Source organism: Sander vitreus, chromosome 10 (assembly GCF_031162955.1).
Source record: "Sander vitreus isolate 19-12246 chromosome 10, sanVit1, whole genome shotgun sequence".
NCBI lineage: Eukaryota > Metazoa > Chordata > Actinopteri > Perciformes > Percidae > Sander > Sander vitreus.
The window spans coordinates 21,334,433-21,355,372 of record NC_135864.1 but is presented as its reverse complement, the minus strand read 5'-3'; positions in this window follow the sequence as shown (position 1 = coordinate 21,355,372).

Below are 20,940 nucleotides of genomic sequence, written 5' to 3'. Positions count from 1 at the left end.
CCACTCTGTGTACAACACCATCAAATACTCTAAACATGTGTCACTCACTAGACTTGGGGAATAATTTGACATTTATGTTAGCAAAAAACCAGCTGAGGACATTGCTTTAAGAAGATTGAATGTGGCTCATGCGGTTTCTACGTTTTCAACATCCAAAGCAGACCTTAATTTTGTTCTTTTCAGATGGAGACACTTTGATCTCTGAAGCAAAGAACCAGAGGTAGCCTGTGGATCAGTCTGTCCTTGAGCCTCGAGATGATGAAACCAACCAGTGCACCGAGCGGGGCTGAAACTTGGGGGCTTGATGGATCACCAGCTTAGATTAGTTTTCAGGAAAGTGTCACAAAACATCTGTCTTTATTTCTTTGGGACAAAACCTGACATTTGAGTGCACTTGACCTACAGAGAGGAACACTCTTTCATGATATGAGCTCACCCTGCCAGACACTAAGTGTAAGAGTAACTGCTCGTTTTCACTTGATATTGTGGAAGGAAATAATGGAAAAGAATGACTTTTTGGGCTAAGAATATGGGTATTTCATCACTGTGAAATGTTGTCAGCACGGAGTTGATTACGAAAAGAAGGTGAGAATTTATTACTGCATTTCTCTGGGTTGATTCTGCTCCTACTGCCACTGCATCACAGCATGTTTCTCCTCAGCGCAATAAGTTTCATTCCTTCAACTCATCTGCAGAAAAAAAGTGATTCTAGTCCGCTGCCACAGAAGGGCAGCATTGCCAAGCCATAAATCAAATCAATAACACTGCACACCAGTGTCCTGATGAACTTGAACTTAACACAGCTTCATATTGGGTGAATAATGGCATTTAAAGAACATCATATTTTTAAATTCTGTATGTGTATCTTTATATAGCTTCTCTGTGGACTGTTGATCACATATTGAGCATCCTTCATCTTTCTCTCCCGGGAAGTCATTTCTCCATTGTTAGAATATAACATAGAGAAATCGTAGAGAGAAAGACATTCAAAGTAACCCTCATAGGGCCTGTGACTGAGGGCTCAGCCTAAGCACGTTTGCCATGCTTTTCATCCAAGCAGCAGGCACAATGACTTTGAGAAGCAGATAATTCAGCACTGAAATAGTTAGGCACATGCATCTCCTATGATTTCAACCCATTTTCGAAGATGTTTTTAGGTTAGTATATATATATATATATATATATATATATATATATATATATATATATATATATATGCTCTTTAGGCTATTCACTTATTCACTAATAATTTGTCATTTTTGTGGAACGAGAAAACAATGCCACTGTTTGAGTCACTTCTCTGTATCTGCTGCTTTGTTTCTGACAACACAACTTTAAACCCTGTGACAATTAAAACCAGTTTTGTTGTCATGATTGTTTTTCTGGCATCGAAAAAAGCAGGAATAATTCTTATAACATCCCCTGGGCTTCAATGCAGCGTTCATAAATGGTGTGCCACTCTATCCTCTCTGAGCTTATAACAAGATTTAGAGGCTTTCCCTGCCAGATGAGAGAATTTTTGCAGGAGGAATAGGCACTCTTATATTTTACCATGGAGAGTTGAGCGGTGGGCTGAGGCTCATGACTTCAACAAGCTGTTGGAAGATGATGGCTGCTAGCTCTCAACTAAAGAGGCGCTGTCTGGTAATTTCTCCTTTCTCCTGTACCCATTGATAAAAGAGCACAAATTAAAATCGACTTTCAATTGCCATCATAAGGAATCACATAGGAGCTAAAGTGATTCATAGCTAATAGAATAATACTGTCACATATTACATTACATTGTTTTAGAGCTCTCAGTCTCCACCCCTTACATTACATTCTCAGGAGTCATTGTCTCTGCACATTGTATTGCGAAGTTGTAATCTTGGCTAATAGATACACTGTGGCATTTTATTTCCTACCTATAAATCTCCTGTAAATTGGACAATGTCTCCCATTTCCCCAGACAATGATTAATTCATTCTCATTGTGGGTGTCTGTCTTAAGAGTCCTTATCTCTCTCTCTGCCTTTCATTTTGCACTGTGCTGCTTTTTTGCCCTAACGTCGTCTCTTTGCTTCCATCTATTTGCTGACCGTTGTGTGGAACTCAGTATAGCAACATTTTGGGTAAACTTAATTGATTTTCTTATTCCACATAGAATTGGTTTCAGTTTATTGGCCTTTTTAGCATACAAAGGGTTGTTTTGTGTGTTTTCTCAAGGCAACCCTGTTCAGGGGGGGATCAGTAAACAATACCATTTTAGGGTTGCACTTATTCAATAATTGTTTTTGTTTTAATATTACATTTGGGGGCCTTTTTGCTTTAATTGAATAGGGACATTGTAGATACAGGCAGGAAACGCAGGGTGAGAGAGAGGAGCATGACATGCAACAAAGAACCTGAGCCAGAAACGCTTATATGGTGTGCATCTTAACCACATGGACCATTCAATAACTGTTGAAGTAATAATATCACAGTGTGAAGTGAAAATCCTGCATTTTTGTATTAACATAAAAAAGTAAAATAAAGCAAATCAAAATTACAGTATAGGATCAATATTACAGTGCATTATATTTGTGTGAACTGAAAATATTCTTTTATATGAAAAAATTTAAATTTAAACATGTATTTACTCAAGAAAAGTACAAGTACTGTAAAATTGCCCGTAAAGCAGTATAACGGTAGAACACTGACATATTATTACTTTTAAGTAACATTATCATTCATTTGGAGTCATTTTTTTGTCCACCTTTCAGCTCTATTTTGGCCCCCACTAACTCCTGAGGGAATTATTTGTCTATTTAGCTGCTAAAAGCTCCTCTGTGTTAAACTAGCTTGTTGCTAACTTTGTCTGGCAGTAGTGTCGAAGCGACGATGAGAGCAATGAGACTGAATGTAAATCGTAAAGTTTCTGGCCTTAAAACCAAAACAATGAGCTGAAAGATGTTAAAACCCTGTGTAGGGTTGAGTGGAACTGCAGAGTCTTGTTCTCCTTTCACATAGGTCATTTGTTTAAAGTGTACAGTAATTGCATACGTTTAACACTTCAACTTTCTTTTAGTACTTGAAGTTGGTGCACATTTTCATCAAATTTCCTGTCCCTAAAAGCATTTCTCCTGTGCCAAGTTTTCACTGTTTAAGGCAATTTATTAAACAGTGATGTTTTGCTGTACATGCTGTAATTTTTTTTTGCCTTGCCTCAAGCTCAGCAATACTCCTCTGTGAGTAACCTTGTCTGTAACACCGCAGTACCATCAGCAGAGACACGGTTCTGTAATTGTATTTATTAATGAAAAGCAGAAGACCTGAGTGACATACAAAACACTCACATGACACAGTGAAGAGCTGGAAACCCCAGAGGAGAACAACCATGCTATTTATCAACTACATCATGGATGTTAAGTAATTAGTATTAACATGTTTTTAGGTATTAAAAGTCCATTAATAATGCTTAGCTAATATTTCATTTCATTTCATTCCATTTATTATACAGGAAAGTTAAAAGTAACATTAAGTTACAATATAAACGGGCCTGACTCAGTTTAAAACTGGTTTCCAGCAGGTTCCTGTTCTGCAGAAACATAAAACATTGAACACAACTTACAGTACATAAGGACAGAAATATTTGCACAGGACATCTGCATGGACTAGACAGATACAGACAGCTAAATCAACAATACAGTTATGGCACGGTAAGCGGCCAGATAGGAAGATAGTAGGACATTGTAGAAAACACAATTGCATGTAGGTAGGTTTCAGAAACAGAAAAGGAAAGATATGATCTAATCTTGTTATACACATAAAGTTTCTGATTCAACTTTTTTGTTAAGTTAGAAATGTGTTCCCGATATGTAAGGTGTGAGTCAAGTAGCACACCAAGTAAGTCTTTGTGATGACAAGATCTTGGTTTGCAAAGGTAATAGAATCAGTAAAAGAAAGACTTTTTCTGGGTGAGTGAAAATACATACATTCAGTTTTCTTTACATTGATGGTCAAGTGGTTCTTTTTCAACCAGTCATGTAGGAACTGAAGATCAGATGATAATTTAGAGTTTATGACATCAGGATGTGAGTCAGAGAGAAAAATCACAGTATCATCAGCGTACATTAAGCATTTTGAATGATTACACACTTGAGGGAGATCATTGATGTATAAAAGAAAAAGTAAGGGTCCAAGAATGCTGCCTTGTGGGATGCCCATATTACAGATTAATGGTTGAGATATTGTATGATTTATTTTGACAGCTTGCAGTCTGTTCGTCAGGTAGGAAGAACGCATTTCTATCACAGATCACAGACAATTTAAATGAGTGAAGTTTGTTAAGCAAGATCTGATGGTTCACTGTGTCGAAGGCTTTACAAAAATCAATAAAAATGGCTCCAGTGATGTGACCTTTGTTAAGAGAGTCACGTAATTGTTCAGTGAAGAGAAGTAATGCCGACATGGTTGATCTCTTCAAAACTGTGTTGACAGTCACTGAGCCAGTTGTTAGTTTCAAGGTAAGTCTTTAAAAAGGAAGTGTTTAGACCGTAACTATCACAGGCATGATAATTCTTTAGTGAAGGCAGTATTTTTGTCACCTCATTCTTTGAGATCTCAGAAAATGTGAACTGATCAGGTGTTGAAGAGAGGAGGGAGTGGGAGTTAACATTTTGTTTCATCTCAGTTTCGTCAGTGATGACCTTAAGGGTCTGCCACAGTGTCTTTGGGTTAGTAGCAGATTGTGTAATCTGGTGTTGAAAATCGACCGTCTTAGCTTTGCGCAGTTCAACTGTACATTTATTTCTAATTTGAATGAATTTCTTTTGCTCTCTGATGTTCGACAAAACCTATACATTTTAAGGAGAGAGGCCTTCTGTTTAAGGAGTTGAAATATTTCAGAATTTATCCATGGTAATTTACACTGCCTAGGTCGAATCTTGCTGGCAGTGATATATTTATTCTGTATTTTTTTAAATTTAGTGTGAAATTGCGTTAGAATTTGTTCTGGATTTTCCAGTGACAGCTCGTCACTCCAGTCAGTAGCAGTAAATTCAGCATTGAATTGAGGTAGTTTTGAAATTGGTATTTTTGGTGCAGAGTGGCGGGCATGAGTTTTTGAAGATTTTAAGATTGTCCTAACTGCATAGACGAGCGAATGATCTGAAATAGCCGCATCTATGACACCAGATATTGCATATTTTGAGAGCTGATTAGTGAGGATAAGATCCAGAATTGAGCTGTGCGTTTTGCCAATTCTGGTTGGGTCCTTGATTAGTTGATAAAGTCCGAGTAACATTGCAGTAATAATTATAGTGTAAGTATACACTGTAAACTAACTAAGAATGTTAAGTTTCTGTATGGGATGGGCGGGGTCATTTGAACTGTCCTGTGCTGAAGCGACGCAAAGGCTCATGGGAGAAAAAATATATGTTCTGAACGGTTTCTGTCGTAGTTTAAGTGTGTTTTAATACTGTTCTGTTAATGTTTTGGGTGTGTATTTATGTTATCTGGGATTTAGTTTTGTATGGTTGATTTAGTGTTCATGTATATATATATATATATATAAAATAGTCATTATTTAGATGAATGAATTATTTCTTAAGAATGATAGGTAGCTTAATGTTATATCTTTGTTATGTTTCTTTGCATGTTTAAAGCCATAGTGCGTAGTTTCTGTTGCCAACATGAGGATTTCTAAGTAATGACATCAAAAATGTCGGCGCAGCCACATGATACAAGCCTTCCATGATTGCGCACCACCCCCACCCCTCCTTCACGCAGTGGCTAATAACCAAGGAGGACACAGAGGATTAAAAAACAGAAGAAGTTATTATCTTCACTCGATTTTCTGTCCGCGAAAATCGAACGCAAGTCGGGCGACACCAGTTTCTGAACATAGCCATACTGAGAAATACAGAGAGAGTTGTGTGGAGCTGGTAGTCTTAATTAGCTTTGTATAAACTCATTTGGTAATAGCTTGAATGTAACGTTCATAACGTTCATCAATATAAAAAAGTTACGCACTAAAGCTTTAACTTAACATGCTTATTTTAGACAACATGACAGAAAAAAAATATTTATGTTTACTAATGATTTGTCTACTGCATCAACTTACCGCTCTGTGCTAATACAACTTGACCTGTTACGTTTCACCTTGCGTAAAAACTTAGACGCCTTAAGGCAACGCAAATTTCTAGTAGTCAACTAATTCGGGATAACAGTGTATACGGAGGTCCAAGGAGTACAAAAGTCCTTCTACTTTTGTATGTATTGTAATGAAACAATGACAATAAAGATATTCTATAGTAATAACAGTTGCAGCAGATATGGAACAACTTTAGTTTTTATTTAGAGTCGTGTTGCTGAGGGCTATTTTACAAAACCTAGATAGCGGATTAAGCCAGGATTTCAGTTATCCTGGAGGATTTAAGCCATGACTCGGTTTCACGAAAGCAGAGGCAGATAAATTACCATGGAGATTTATTCTGTGCAGCTAGCCTGCTCCTGACCAGGCTAACAGCCAGGGTTTATTAATCCTGGTGCCTTTTCTGTTAACTCAGCAATGGTTTGACCTTATTATTATAAGCCTGCATTATAATACAACAGGTACATATTGCTGTTCAGTTAAGTACTGTTATTAACATTGTGACCATTATTTTAAAAATGATTCATGTGACAGTCATTGGTGCTGTTATATTGCGTTTATGAAGACTGCTGTTCATATTGTTGTTAGAAGTTTGGTGAATATAGTATGGCAGTTGTTGAGATAATTGGAAAAGGCTAATAAAGTTGCAAATATGTTTTAAATGAAGTCTGTGATGGAAGGGCAGTAGGCCTACATAAAGTCTGTGTTTCTATAATGGTTCCAACATGTGCAGACTGGTCAGAGACCAATACATATTAGTTGATTTATTTATTTTTCTATTCTTTAATAGTAAAAAAGCATCTACTATATAGTACTCTTCCATGTGCAATTTATCTGCCATTCTTAGCACACAATTTGTATTTTGTCCAGTCAACTCAGACTATAATTTGGGAGGATTGCACAATTATGAAAACCTACACTAATTGTACAATCCTCACAAATTATAGTCTTAGATCACTGAACCAAAAACTACATAGGCTACTGTACATTCATGAAACAACAGGGAGAGGACACCTCAGTGGTTTTTGACCTTACATTTTGCAGATTTAATAAAACATTATACAGAGAGAGTTCTTCTGGATCTTTCTATTGTGTTTAAATTTAGAAAAAGTAAAAAAGTATGTCACGGAAAGCATTCCTAAGATATGAATCGGAATGCTTTGAGCCATTATTCCTACTCAGATTTATCATGCTTTGCTGCCAGCTCCATCATCGGAGGAATGTTTACATTTTGGGTTTTTAGGCATCAAATTGCTTAGTAACCCAGTGATAGAGAGATAATTTAGACTATCGTCTTGCAGACACTTGTATATCTTGGGTGTGCTACGGTATGAAGCTGAGTCCAATAAAGCGGTGAAATATGAGTGAGATGCATGTTTATATGAGCCTTTATATGTGCCAGGATGATGGTTTACGGCCTCCCTGTACCCTGGATGTTTTCCACTCTGCTGTTTCTGAGGCTCATGTAAGGTGGCCAACTCCAAGAGCACAACCTGTGCCAGCTTCAATAAACAGTCACTACCCATATCAAAACCTCTAAGCCAGGCCAACAGCATGATCAGGAGGCACACCTAAGGTGAACCCAGAGGTAATCTACCCTTCAGCCTCTCTCTCTGTGCTGCTCTCTTTGTTTATTTATCTCTGTCATTTGTGTTTTACTTGCTTATATTTTCTCCTGGTTTGAGAGAGGAAGGATATTTTGCAGTGTCACCTCCTTGATTCAACTTAACAATATCATGTCATGATAATCTAACACTCTCATATGCCAGGTTTTCCATTTCCGTTCTAGGACCCAGTCACCTCAGTCCATTTCATATGATGTCAACTGTGCACTTTGACACGTCTTTTTTTTCCCTGTCTCCCCCAACTTCCCTCTTACTCAACTCAACTCATAGTCTTTGCTGGGAAGAAAAAATATCCGTCTGCTCGGGTCAGTGTTCATATTTCTTTTCCTCATGGGGTGAGTTCACCTGTGCTCTATAAGATGAATGACTCGAGCACTCTCAGCGGGAAATGGCTGTAGTCAAACAATACGATCCCCTCCTTCCTCCGAATAGCTAAATGGACAGGTTAAAAAATGTGAATGGGAGGTGGGAAAAGGCCAAGCACTGAAAGTAATTGCGGTTGTGTTCACCAGAGAGAAAGAAAACAACTTACAAAGAAGTTGTTTGCAGCACACCATGAGAACATATCGAGTTGCCCAGGCAGAAGTGGCACAGGTTCAATCACCTGGAATGAACTAATCATTTTAAAGTGTGCATTTTCAGGCATTTTGACTCTCTTTCTGACAAACACCCCCAACACAAAGAACGGCATTAATGCCGCCGCAGGCACCTTCACACCTTAGTGACTTTAAAAGGCATCAAGAGACACCTGTTTGAAGAATGTGTACTCTGATACCCAGACATCATGAAATGTGGTGTCAGTAAACTACACACTGCACTCAGGTCTGCAAACCTGGCTCACCTGGGGTGGCTTTTCCTGGTCAAAGATCTTGTAGAGAGCCTGTGTTTCACCTCCAAGTGTTTTTGTCACTTGCTTTGCTTGGGAAAGATATCCTGTGAATTTACCCATATAATATATTAACAGGTGAGATGAGTGAGAATGACTGAGAAATTATATTTTCTATGTAGAAATCCTTCTGTCTAGGGCTTATATTATACACTGTTTTTTCGTGCCATGGTAATATTCAGCAGTGGTTATGAACCACATCCACATAAAATAACTTTTTTCATTTAGTTTGTACAACTTAGGTTTTATTTTTTTAAGTTTCCAATGTCATTGCTATCAGTTATATTAAGAGTGTCTGTACAAAATGTTGTGGCAATCCATCGAATAGTTGTTGAGATATTGCAGTCTGGACCAAAGTGCTGGACTGACTACACCAGAATGTTGTTTTTGAGGAAAGATCCCCAGTTATTTCAAAAGCACCAGGTTATAATTAAAAACCACTGGCCTCACAAAATGTGAGGCCCCACCCATGTTGTATGTATGCATGGCTAAGAAACTCTGCAGTGTCTGGGAAGAAATTTGGTGGACAAGAATGGAGTCTGGGGTTCAACAAACAGCCAGTAATAAATCCTGTGAAGAAGCAAGGTGCATGCTATCAGGCATTGTGGCCCAAAGTGAGGTTAAAGGCCTACAAATAAAGCCATTGGTAAATATGACATGGGAAATGAACCTTTATTAACAGGTTTTTAGTCATTGTGAAGTCATCCCATTGACTCAATCAATTAAATACCTCCTCTAAGACAGAAAAAATCTCCAACACAGAGGCAAGTTCAAGGCGTGGATATAATATGGCATACTGTCATGACTTATGTTGTCATGAAAGTGCAAAAAGGTCCCAAAATAACCTTTGACTTTAGTATTATCAGGTCCTCTCTTTGTTTAAATGATGAAATACATGTCATCATTGTGAAGGGAGTGGACAGAATGATCAACAAGCATGTCTGCAGGGGGCTGTTTTTCCTCTCCAGCCCTCACGTTTATCAGGCTATAAGAACTGATCAGCTACAACTTCCTTTGACTTTTGTAGTTGAAGCTCAATATAGGAAGCGCAGAACCACTTAACACCGTTTGGGCCTGTCTCATCCATTTCATTCACTCCATGGGAGACCCGAGGGTTCCCATAGAAAAGCTTTGTGAAGTGGCTGTGCAGGGTTCTCTTTGTCGGAGTTGGGGGAGTTAACCACACGTACATTTTCCAAACCAACCAGTTATTCTGCACCCTTGAGGTCTTTTCAGTTGTAAAACCAAATAAGCCACTCAAAACCCAATAATAAAATACAGCATAAATCCCACCTTTGTGTCACTTTGTGTTTTCGAAAAACTACTACCCCACACTCTGTAGGTAAGGCTACTTCTACATTCTTCTTAGCTGGCATTGACTGGTGGAAACAGGTAGTCTATTAAATCTGACCTAGCAAAGGCAGTGGTTATTTATAGATGACTGTAGGCACCACAGGATGTATTATCAGCTAAATTAACAATCCAATAAGTAAACCTTTGTTTTGGATTTATTACATGTGCGTTGATACATGAAGCCTGAGGTTCCCAATGATGTCGTTTTCAAACTATCAAGATTTAATGCAGCCAAGCGCTGAAAGGCTGTTATAATGCAATGCCCGTTATTCATTGCACCTGTATGACACAGTGCATCTGTGCATCAGAGCATCAGGGCTCCTCTGATTTGCAGTGTGTCTGTGGCACCACAGGCTGAAAGGGGAGTCAATTTAAAATGTAGCCTTGATCCTCAGCTGGAAGCATTGCAGTCAGTCTGCCTTGTTATGTCATTAGCTCATGCAAGTGGGCTTTGGTGTGTCATGCAGTCTTTGCAGGTTCTCCGTTGTAATGATGTAAATATGTTCACATTAGAAGGAGAAAGTAAAGGACATGTTAACAAGAAGACGTCAATGAATTCCCTACTAGTGACTTTCAAAGATTCTTGCCAAGTTTTTTGCTCTTAATATCTCCGTTTGACATTGAAAAGCGCCTCAAACCTCCAAGTGTCAGTTTGTGTAAAGACTTTTCTGCTGATGATCTCAGCTCCTTCATACCCTCAATCTCCTTCCCTCCATCTCATTATCTCTCCAAATATCATAACTTATTCAGAGGCCCTTAAAAGGCAGACTATACCCTGACACAGCAATATCCACCAGGAGTCCGCCAGTTCATTAAAAAACCTCATCAAACATGCACAACACACACACACACACACACACACACACACACACACACACACACACACACACACACACACACACACACACACACACACACACACACACGCACAAGCTAATTCAGATTTCTGGGAAGCTTTGCCCTGTGGTACTTAACAAGTTTCCTTTAGCTCTCTTGTATATTGTGTCTTATCAGGGTGCAAGATCTAAATGTCCCCTCTAAAAGGCCTTTGTCTGAACATACTGCATTAAATTCAGCCGTGAGACAAGAACTTTACTGTACATATGGAAAGAGTGTGCTGTCTGTCCACAACCTGTGAGCAACCTGTGTAGCTTTGGTCTGTCACATGTAGAGCCGCTGATCCTGAAATCTTTTACATTATGTCATGAACTGTCACACACCCTGATAATTTTCCCTTCTGGCATCCAGTGTTCAAATTACCCACACCTGGTTGCCATGTTGCATGTTTTTGATGAAAATCACTTGCCAAGAAGGAATGCTTTTCAATAGTCTCTCAGTAGAATAGCTTAAGGCTTTATTAGGGACCATACGCTTGTCTGACAACACACTCCTGATGTTGTGTTAAATCCCATATGCAGCTGTGTGTTACTCAGAGCGTCTTAAGGTATGTGTGTGTGTGTGTGTGTGTGTGTGTGTGTGTGTGTGTGTGTGTGTGTGTGTATGTGTGTGTTGTGTTGAGTAAACGGCCCTCTTCAGTTTTATTACCTGGCTATGAATCATGAGCCTTCATTACAGCCTGCTCATTGTGCTCTGAAGGTTAAGCAAACCAATTAGAGCTCCCCACACGCCGTTGGGGTTCTCGGCAACAACTGCATCCCCTGCTTGCATTCTAAACAGGCAAGACGAAGGCCGGGATTAAAGAAAGAAAGGAAGCAAGGAATGAGGATGTCTCTAAGAGGCTAGGAAGGGTAGTGTGCAAGAGAGAAGCAAACTATAGCAGAAGAAAAAGAAGTAGAAGAGAGGAGCAAACAGACTATGAGAGAGTGAAAGAGAGGGAGAGAGAAAGAAAGAAACCCTATTAAAAGAAATGACACCGTCATGGTTCACTGAGCGCCTGCACTGGGCGGCAGTACCCCTGTGCTTAATGCTCTCTGGCTGTCAGCGCCACAGTCAGCAGCACTGCCTGGCTGCTCCCAGGGGGAAGCTGTGTTGGTCTATGCTCTCGATTAACTCTGCCGCTTATTAGAATAGATACTGGGAAAGGACTCAGCCAACCAAAGAGCATATCCGATAGAGTGCAGACGTGGCACACTGTAATCAAAATATGAAGTGTCATTTTGAGAGTTCTTCTGCAAGTCAGATCTGAGGTTTTGATACAGCAGCGGCGCCATCAGATTCTTTGATTACACCCCTCCTTATACATTTTGGTTTTCGACTAAGGCTTTTAATTTGTCATTACATTCATTTTGCTGGGATGAATGAAACAGTTTGATTTGTCTGTCAGGAGGATGTGAAAGACTGTGTGCATCTGCATTGGGAAGATCTCGGCACCATGTGTTGAGACTGTGAAAGCACTTACTAAGAAAGGTCACTGTGTTGGGGGAAGTTGACAAGGAAAAAAAAAAAGTATCTTGTCTTGGAGGATGCAAAATGTACAAGACCACTGACCTTCTCCTGAGTTAAGATATTTTAAATGAGACGGAATTAAAGTCTTCTTTTGTGCAGAAGAGGAGAAACAGAGGGACACAGAGAGAGTGTTCTCATCCAGGAGATATAAAGATGTGCTGCGAAGGCTGGGGAAAAGGCTGACGCTGGCGCACTAAGTTGCCATATTAGCATTTCAGAGGGAATAGTAGAGGAGTACGCTAGGAAACAAAAAGGCTGGATCAGCACTGACTGACAGAAGCAAGGACTAATGTTCAGTGGGGAAAAAAAACCCTCCTCCTTCTCCTCTTCCTCCTTCTGCTTTTTCTTCCAGCTCCGCTCAGCCAGAACACCAGCTAAAGATGAATGACTGCCAGGCTTTCACTGTGTCTGGCCCTTTTTTTTTTTTTAGCTAGAATCACTGTTGGTCCAAAGACTTCATATTGTTTTCTCCAGTTTTGCCAAATATTTTGTCCTTAGCAGTCATGCAAAGGTCAAGACTAACTGTCAGTATTATAATAATTTAATACTGAAAATGGGTGATTCTGAATGAGTACTTCTACTTTTGCCATATCAACTGTTTTGATGTGCTTTTTCTTTAGTGCCACCAGAATTATTCTTTACACACCAAAAAGAGACAGAGAAAGAATTTTACCGTCTGTCTATGTTTGTTTGTACAGCTTTTTACTATTAGGTGTTGACATCTCCGTACAGTTTATTCTTGATGTGCATGTTTGCAGATGTATTACTGGCTGGAACACACTGTTCTGTTCCCTGTGTGTGTGTGTGTGTGTGTGTGTGTGTGTGTGTGTAATGCGGCTCCAGGAGCTGTCCTTGCGGTTACGAAGTCCATTCGTCCCCTCCTTCTGTCAGATTTCGTGGAAGCGGAGCGGGGCACAGGGGTCCCGGCTGCTGCCCTGTCAGCTTGACCTGCTTTAAAACGCCACCATCATCAGAGGTAAAAAGCCTTGAAATGCCCGTTAGTGCTGAGCTCCGACTTCCCATTCACAACCCTCTGAAAGCCGCACTCACCGCAACCTGATAACAGCTCCAGGTGTCTGGATGTTGTCCAAATAGCTGCCTATAGTCTTCACCCGGTTAGAATGGCTCAGTCCTCGCGCCCACGTTTTCACTGTCTCCCGCCTCTACTTCCCCCCCTCTGCTCTTTCATTCTCACTCCTACTCCGTCTCTTACACATCCACTCGTTCTCCTCACGCCTCTCCCCCTGCCTGGGAAATCTTTGTTAAAGCCTTCTTTAAACGACGAATCTGCATTGATAAACACGGTTAACGGATTCCTTGGCAAAGTCACTTCAGCCTGTATAATCTACAGTTCAGTGCCTTTCAGTACCGGTTAAAATGTATATTGAGATGGGAGTCATATTTACTGCAGTCAGCAAGATTTATATGGCTTATATTTCTTTGGTAGCTGCAGTTTCCATGTTATTTTTTTGTAATGTGACATCTCTTGGGATAGTTTGTATAAGGCGAGGTAAAACCATTAATTTTTTTTGCCATTTTATGGCCTTTGTACATTATTAATGTGCTACAGTGTAGGTCATTCTGGGTAAATTACTTTAGGGCATCCCTGTTCTTATATTGAACCCACAGGATGTGTATATTTTTCTTATTTTTGTTCTGTGTTGAGCACAGCACGTTTTGTTGCAATTGGGAGATTTTGGATTAGATAACCTGTCCTCGAGGCAATGGGTCTTGGGGCAGAAGTAATCCTTACAACTATTTTCCCCTTCTTCAATTCCCATACCGCGGTTGTGTAAGTGGTCACACACTAACTCCTTCCATATCCCGCTGGAAAACAACAGTCCACACAGTTCACTCGCTGAATTAAAACTTGCTTTCTTCTTTCCTGCACCCCAGAGTACAATGCAAATGCTCAAAAGTTCTCCCTCCATTGAAATTATGTGACTAGAATGTGAAAGTGATAGTTTGACCCAGTTTCCCTATTACCACAAAATGTTGAACATGCAAAAATGGGAAGATGAGCCTTAAAATTAGAAGAACGAGTACATCCTCAAGGCACATGGCTGGAATGAAATCCACCCAACCAAGGCAATCTGTTTGCCAGGGAAGGAGACATTCAAGTCCTTTTGATATATTCATGTTTCACTTGTCCACCGAGCACCTGCCGTCATCTCGCCCTTGCCTTCACTTGCTTCTTGGCTTCCTGTATGGATGCATGGCTCCTGTCCCACCGGCCCTCTGGCACTCCAGGTAATGGAATCATGAAGCAAGTATCAGTTAGACATAGAGGATGTCAGTGTGACTAAAGAGTCTGATGAGTCGTGTCCTCGGCTTCCTGTCAAATCATAACCCCCACGGTGTCATCATCCCTGACCAGGAGGACACCTTCAGCTGGTGGATAAGCTGATAAGGTAATGTCATTACCAAGGCCTATCTGATAATGAGCCGACAGAAATAAAACATTTTTTTTTTTTTACAAATGAAAAGCCGCTGCTGCGAGCTTTTTAATTTTGGACTATCAGTTCTCACTGTCTGCGGTACAATTAGGAAGCGATTTAATAGTGCAATTAAAATACAGTCAAGGGTTTTCAGTTGTGTTTGCATTTGAATGCTATTATTGGCACCCTAAAAGGAAGTCAGTGCTTATTTTGGATGAGATTCTGTGGTCGCACAGCTGGGCAAAACTGGCTTCAAATCAAAATGTTCGTGAATTGACCATTCGCTTTATCCCTCCTCCGAACAATGCTTGTCCATTCATAGCTTAGCAACCATATATTTAGGCAGCGCAGGTCTGTCAGTCTTTGCATTTCTCCACATGTTGAAGCAGTGTGCATGGGATTTGTAGTAAGAGTGATACTTTAGAAACATTAGAAAGCCAGACAGTGTTTTCACCCAACTCATGGAGCTAACCTTTAAGGGTTAATAAGCTTGCTAGCCATACAGCTTATAAAATGTGTCAGCAGCAGCACTTATCATATCAACCGGCAAAATTGATGGTTGTCGGTTAGAAATGAGAAGCCTGCTTTTGTCTACCTCTGTCTGAAATCAAGGAGCCATTGTTTAAAAAGAATACTGAGAATTGTGAGTGGTACATCTACCACCATCATCACCACTGTAATCTGCATCTATGTGTCGTGTAAGAACGGCAAAGCAACAGTAACTAAGGTGGACGGGACTAACAAACAGTGAATTCATTCAATACATCAAGGATAGTATTCAAAGTGACAAACAGATAAGTTCTACCTGAGAAGGGAGATTTACTTTGGTGGAATTTCCGGTTATTTCCATTTAGCTTAAGTAATAGATGGAGCATAAGTTGACAGAAGGAGATGGAAAGTAAATGCATGCTAATAAAAATTTGAAATCTGTGACTGTATATTTCAGTACACACACAAACTTACATTTTTCTTCCTGTGACGCCAGCTGTAGGTTTCAGCGTGTGTTTCTGCTTCTGTTTATTCCCTCATCACTCTCACTTATCTAACGCCTTTCACTGCAGATGGTGCAACAAACAAACTGCCACCATTTGAGTCATGTTTCATAAAGGCAAGCCAATTATTGAAAACATATTCTTTCATCCATTTGCTGTGAATGACTTAAATTAAAGCGTTTTGGAGCCTAATTCACTTTGCGTCATAGAAAATTTCTGTCGCAGAGTCCAATTTACAACAGGGAGTGCCGATGGGAGCTTTAGGCTTCCTTGCCGCAGTAGGAGGACTGTATCATAATTAATTTAGGCTTGTTTTGTCAGCGCAGGAAGCCACAAAAAAGCTCATTACAATCAGTTGGGTTTTGTCACAGTCCGGGCTCCCTCTAATCTCCCATAGAGACGCAGAACGATACAGCCTCTATGAATATGCATTGATGATGATTGCATGATTTATGCATGAGCGTCATGGCACCTTAAGACTATCCCGCCCAATAGAAGTCTCCGTTCTCAAAATGTTTGTTTTAGACCCTCGACTGCATCGCTCGCTGGGCCATTCTTGAATGTGTCGGAACGCGACTGAATACGTGTTTAACGTGGAAGTATAAGATAACAGTGGCTTGTTTGTTTGAATATTTACCAAATGCTTGTACAAAGCCATTAGGAAACATGTTGTAAGCTGTCATGTAGCTTCCAGACAACATTCAGTATTCAGTTTGTTGCATGTCTCTGTTTGACTTTGGGCTTTCACTGACATTACCTGCAATTAGGCTGTTGTAATTGCCTGACTTTCCAGCAATAGACTTGAATTAGGGCAGTGATTGATGGTTATATGAGAGTAATGGGATTGATGTGTCCACTAACCTTCCAGTGAGCTCATCTCAAGAGGGTGTTGACCCTTCGATAAACACAGACAAGGCCTCCCAGACAGCCCCAGTGTGTGTGGCTGTTGCAACGTGCCCAAGAGTTTTCCCATTAGCGCCGATACATAATGATGCACTGGTGTGCTGACTCCTCCTTCTGTACCAAGTTTTCGCCACAGTTGCTGCCTTTTACACCTGACTCTGTGTGTGGATGAAGCATTCATACCTTTTATTTAAAGTAATAGTACCACAGCGTCAAAATGCTGAATTTAAGTAAAAATCCTACATTCATATTCTATTTAAAGCACACTGTCAGCAGCAAAATGTGCTTAACTATCAAAAGTAAAAATATTTATTATGCAGTACAGAGTATTTTATTATTAGATTATTATGAATGATGCAGAATTGTATTGTTGTAGCTCATGAAAGGGGTGGGATTCTTACTATATACATTTTGGTAGTTCAATGCAGCATATTCTTTAACTGATAGTAGATGCATGTTTTGTATCATGTGTTGTATAATTTGTGTGTGTGTGTGTGTGTGTGTGTGTGTGTGTGTGTGCGTGTGTGTGTGCGTGTGTGTGTGCGCGTGTGTGTGTGCGTGTGTGTGTGTGTGTGTGTGTGTGTAGGTGCCAGAGTTGTTTTTAAATCTTTTGAGGAAAGAGATCTTCATAGGCACATTGCAAGTCATGATGTAAGTGTTTCAGGTCTGAATGCGGCCCATTAAAATGACACAGCATTTGAACATTTTCCCTTCAAATCTGTGTCAGGAGTGTTTTTACATAACTGACACCAAGTCCTTTTAAAGCAATAGAAGGCCTATGGTAAAATGAGCAAGTTATGTGGTTATGCACATCCTGCTCTTCACTTTCCCCTTACTTTTACTGGGCAGTGTAGCATACAGTTGGTTAATTGTTTTGAGCAGCTGCTTGAAATGATAAACCAACTGTACGCTACCTGCCCAGCATCAATCAGACAAAGTGAACGACTAGCTGGTAAACATAGTGGAGCGTTTAGAGAGACCAAAACAGAGATTAAAAAAGAGTGAATATTGGACTTACATTCATCAGTTGACCAGACACATGAAATTGATATTGATCTGTGTCTGCTGGATATAAAACACATTCATCACTTATAAATTGGTGTTACTATGACAATTTTAGACAGTCTTCTTCGAGAAAACGACTGAATAGGTTGATTATGTAAGCAGTTCATAACAACCCATCATTATGTTTCTTGTCAGATGGCGACCTCTCTTGGCTGTAGTAATTATCGCAACATCAAATGAGGAAGGTAGGTGACAAGGTATAAGAGTGCCAAATGTCATAGAAGGAGCTAGGACTTTCACTCAGGAAACTGTGTCCTGTGTGGAACCATAAGTCAACTGTCACTTTTTGAAATTAACCAAGTTTTATGGACCTAATGGTGCGTTCCAGACACAATTTTTAGCCCGTAAGTTACGACTTCAAGTCACAACTCCCGACTTGGTAGCATTCCAGGCAAAGTCACCACAAACCCTTCTAGCTAGCGTTAGCTAGCGGCTACCTAACGTTGACGTTTGCTAGCGCTAGCTGATACTAGTGATTTCTAGTCGGCGACATATTTTGGGCTTCATTTAATAAACATAACCTGTAGTAGTACACAATCGTATGTGTATTGTTTTACAATGTGCGGAATTACTTTACGTTGCCTATTCATGTATATTTGTTTCTATTTCTCACTGTTAATCACCGCCGTCTGTACAGCATCAACAGGGGTTGCCATTGTTGTTTATGTGTGTGACGTGAAAAACTGTAACTGGGAGTACAACAATCTGGTATGAGTTCACGAGTAGTAAGTTACGAGTTTGACTGCCGTTCCAGGGCACTTTCATGGGTGGAAGGTTGTGAAAACACCAGTTACGGGTTGCCTGGAACGCAGCATTAGTCCGTGACGAAACGTTTGTGACGTCATGTTACATTTTAGTAGTGTTACATTACTCATTTTAAGCCCTGATGTTTTACAAACTAAAAAAACAAAACTACTAAATAAAATACTAACTTTATTTTAGTTTTTTAATCTTAACTAGTTCCAACATTAACTACGTGTTTAAAACTGCTCCTGTTACATTAGATAGAAAAATCACATGATTACAATTTCCACCACGGTCAGTCACGTCACGTGTTACAGCCACCGGCAGCCACCGTGTGGCAGCAAATAGAACGGTTATAAATGTTGTTTTGGGAGTCCTTGACAATCAACCTATTCTTTCGTTTAGGTATGAGGATGTGTTTGTCAATGTGACAATTTTGTGCGTGTTGTGCAGCTGCCCCCAAGTGGCTAAAAAAAAAAGAAATTAACTAATAAATGCATATTTAAGTCTGACTTGAGTGTCAAGTCTTACATTTCTAGTTCCGGTGAAAGTGTGCACCTCTTTGTTTCTGTCCATACTCGTTAACTCATTCTCTCATCTTCCCCCTAATCTCAGTCTCTCTCTCTTCCTGTTTTTCTTGTTAACTATAGCGACTGACATCTCACTCCCAGGATGAATGATAGAGGGAGGCTTTATTAACATCTTTGAAAAAACTCTGCCTATCAGGTAGTTTTCCTCTGATAGGAGAGGAGTCTGTGTCGTTCCGTTAGCCGAGTAGCAGCAACACTAAAAAAGTGCAAACCAATCTTGAGCCTTTGATGTCCCTTTGCATAGCAAGCCATTCTCTTGCCTCTCGCTGCAGACTGAAACCATATTTTCCTCCCCACCACCCACCACTCTCACTTTGCTCTCCAACTTTCTTCTCTCCACACTCTCTCATCTCCCTCTGCTGAGCCAGATCTCTTCCATATTCCTTTTGCTCAGGTCCGCAGGCTGAGACAGACTTATTTAACAAGTGCCTGGCAGGCTGGGCGATGGATGTGGCAGCTGTGGAAAAGAGGTTGATGTGGCCCTCTCTACCACCGGAGAGTGAATCCCAGGGAGGGAGTCTCCAGATGGGCTCGGTTTGAAGCAGTTCACCCCTGGTTCCCCTAGATGAGCCCCATACGGGATAACACGGCATATCTGAATACTAAATGCAGATTGAGTGAAATGAATTACCCCGCTGCATTTAGGTCTTTATTTACATACTGCACCTGATACTTTATTATTAAAAAATTTTTTTTTACAGAGTTTGCAGTATTTAAACTACACTTCTTATCTACACTACAGTGATTGGCATTAGTATGTTTTTTAGTAATGCCCACGTGAAACTGACCTCTGTCACCACGCATTCACAATGTGCGACAGATGCTTTGATCTATTCCTGCTTCAATGGTCCTCTCTGCTCTGACTTACAGGCTGCTGGTATTCTCCCTGCGTGCCTCTGTGCTGACACTGCTTTCCTCTGCATCTCATTGATTCAGGAGCCCTGAGTGATAGATGGGTTTAATAAAGCAAGGTGCAGTCCCCCCAAATAAATGAGCAAATGCAGGATTTATTACCAACATCTGCATTTTAAGGGGAGTAAACAGGGCCTAAACCGGGAAACACAGTTTCATGATACTCCCACAACCTGAAGTCTGGGCCAGAAACATTTGGGCATGCACACAGCTGCGCACATAGACACAGATACACTGGCATGCCGATCACACACACATCAATGCACACACTTCCAATCGCTGCCTTTTCCCCGTTCCCTGTCCATCATCCTCTCTGTCACTTAATTCTGACATCTTTTGCTATTCATCTTTCTCCTTCAATAAAAGGAGACCTTGGTTTGCCGAAGATCTTTTTGGCATCTCTCTCTCTCAGTTACTCGTTCTTCAGTCTTTTTTTCATTTTTCTTTTTTCTTTCCACCTTTATTCTGACAGACATTCCCTCCTTTTGAAGCAGCAGAGCGGTTTTCTCTTTGAACCAAAGTGCTCATCATTAGTTTGTCATCATATATAATGTTCTTTTTGTCATAAACAGCAGCACATTATATTTGCCCTCTCCTTTCTTTTGCCATGGCAGTGCTACAGGCTGCTTAGTGGTGGTGATTTATCCATGCGCGGTGCCAGTGGAGCTAAATCTCTACCCCCCTTGGCACTGAAACAGTAGTGTGCATGGTTTAATTTCAGCTCTGAAAGACTGTCGTGCTGCAATGATAATGCAGGCCTGTTTGCCAGTGATTGGACTAATTAATAGGCTCACAGATGATTCGCGGCTGTCTTACCCAGTCACTGTAGAGGAGGGCGAAAAAGGAGAGAGAGAAAAAGAGAAGGGCAAAAATAAAGTAGCTTGCCCCGTGAACTTCAGAGCCCCGTAAGAAACG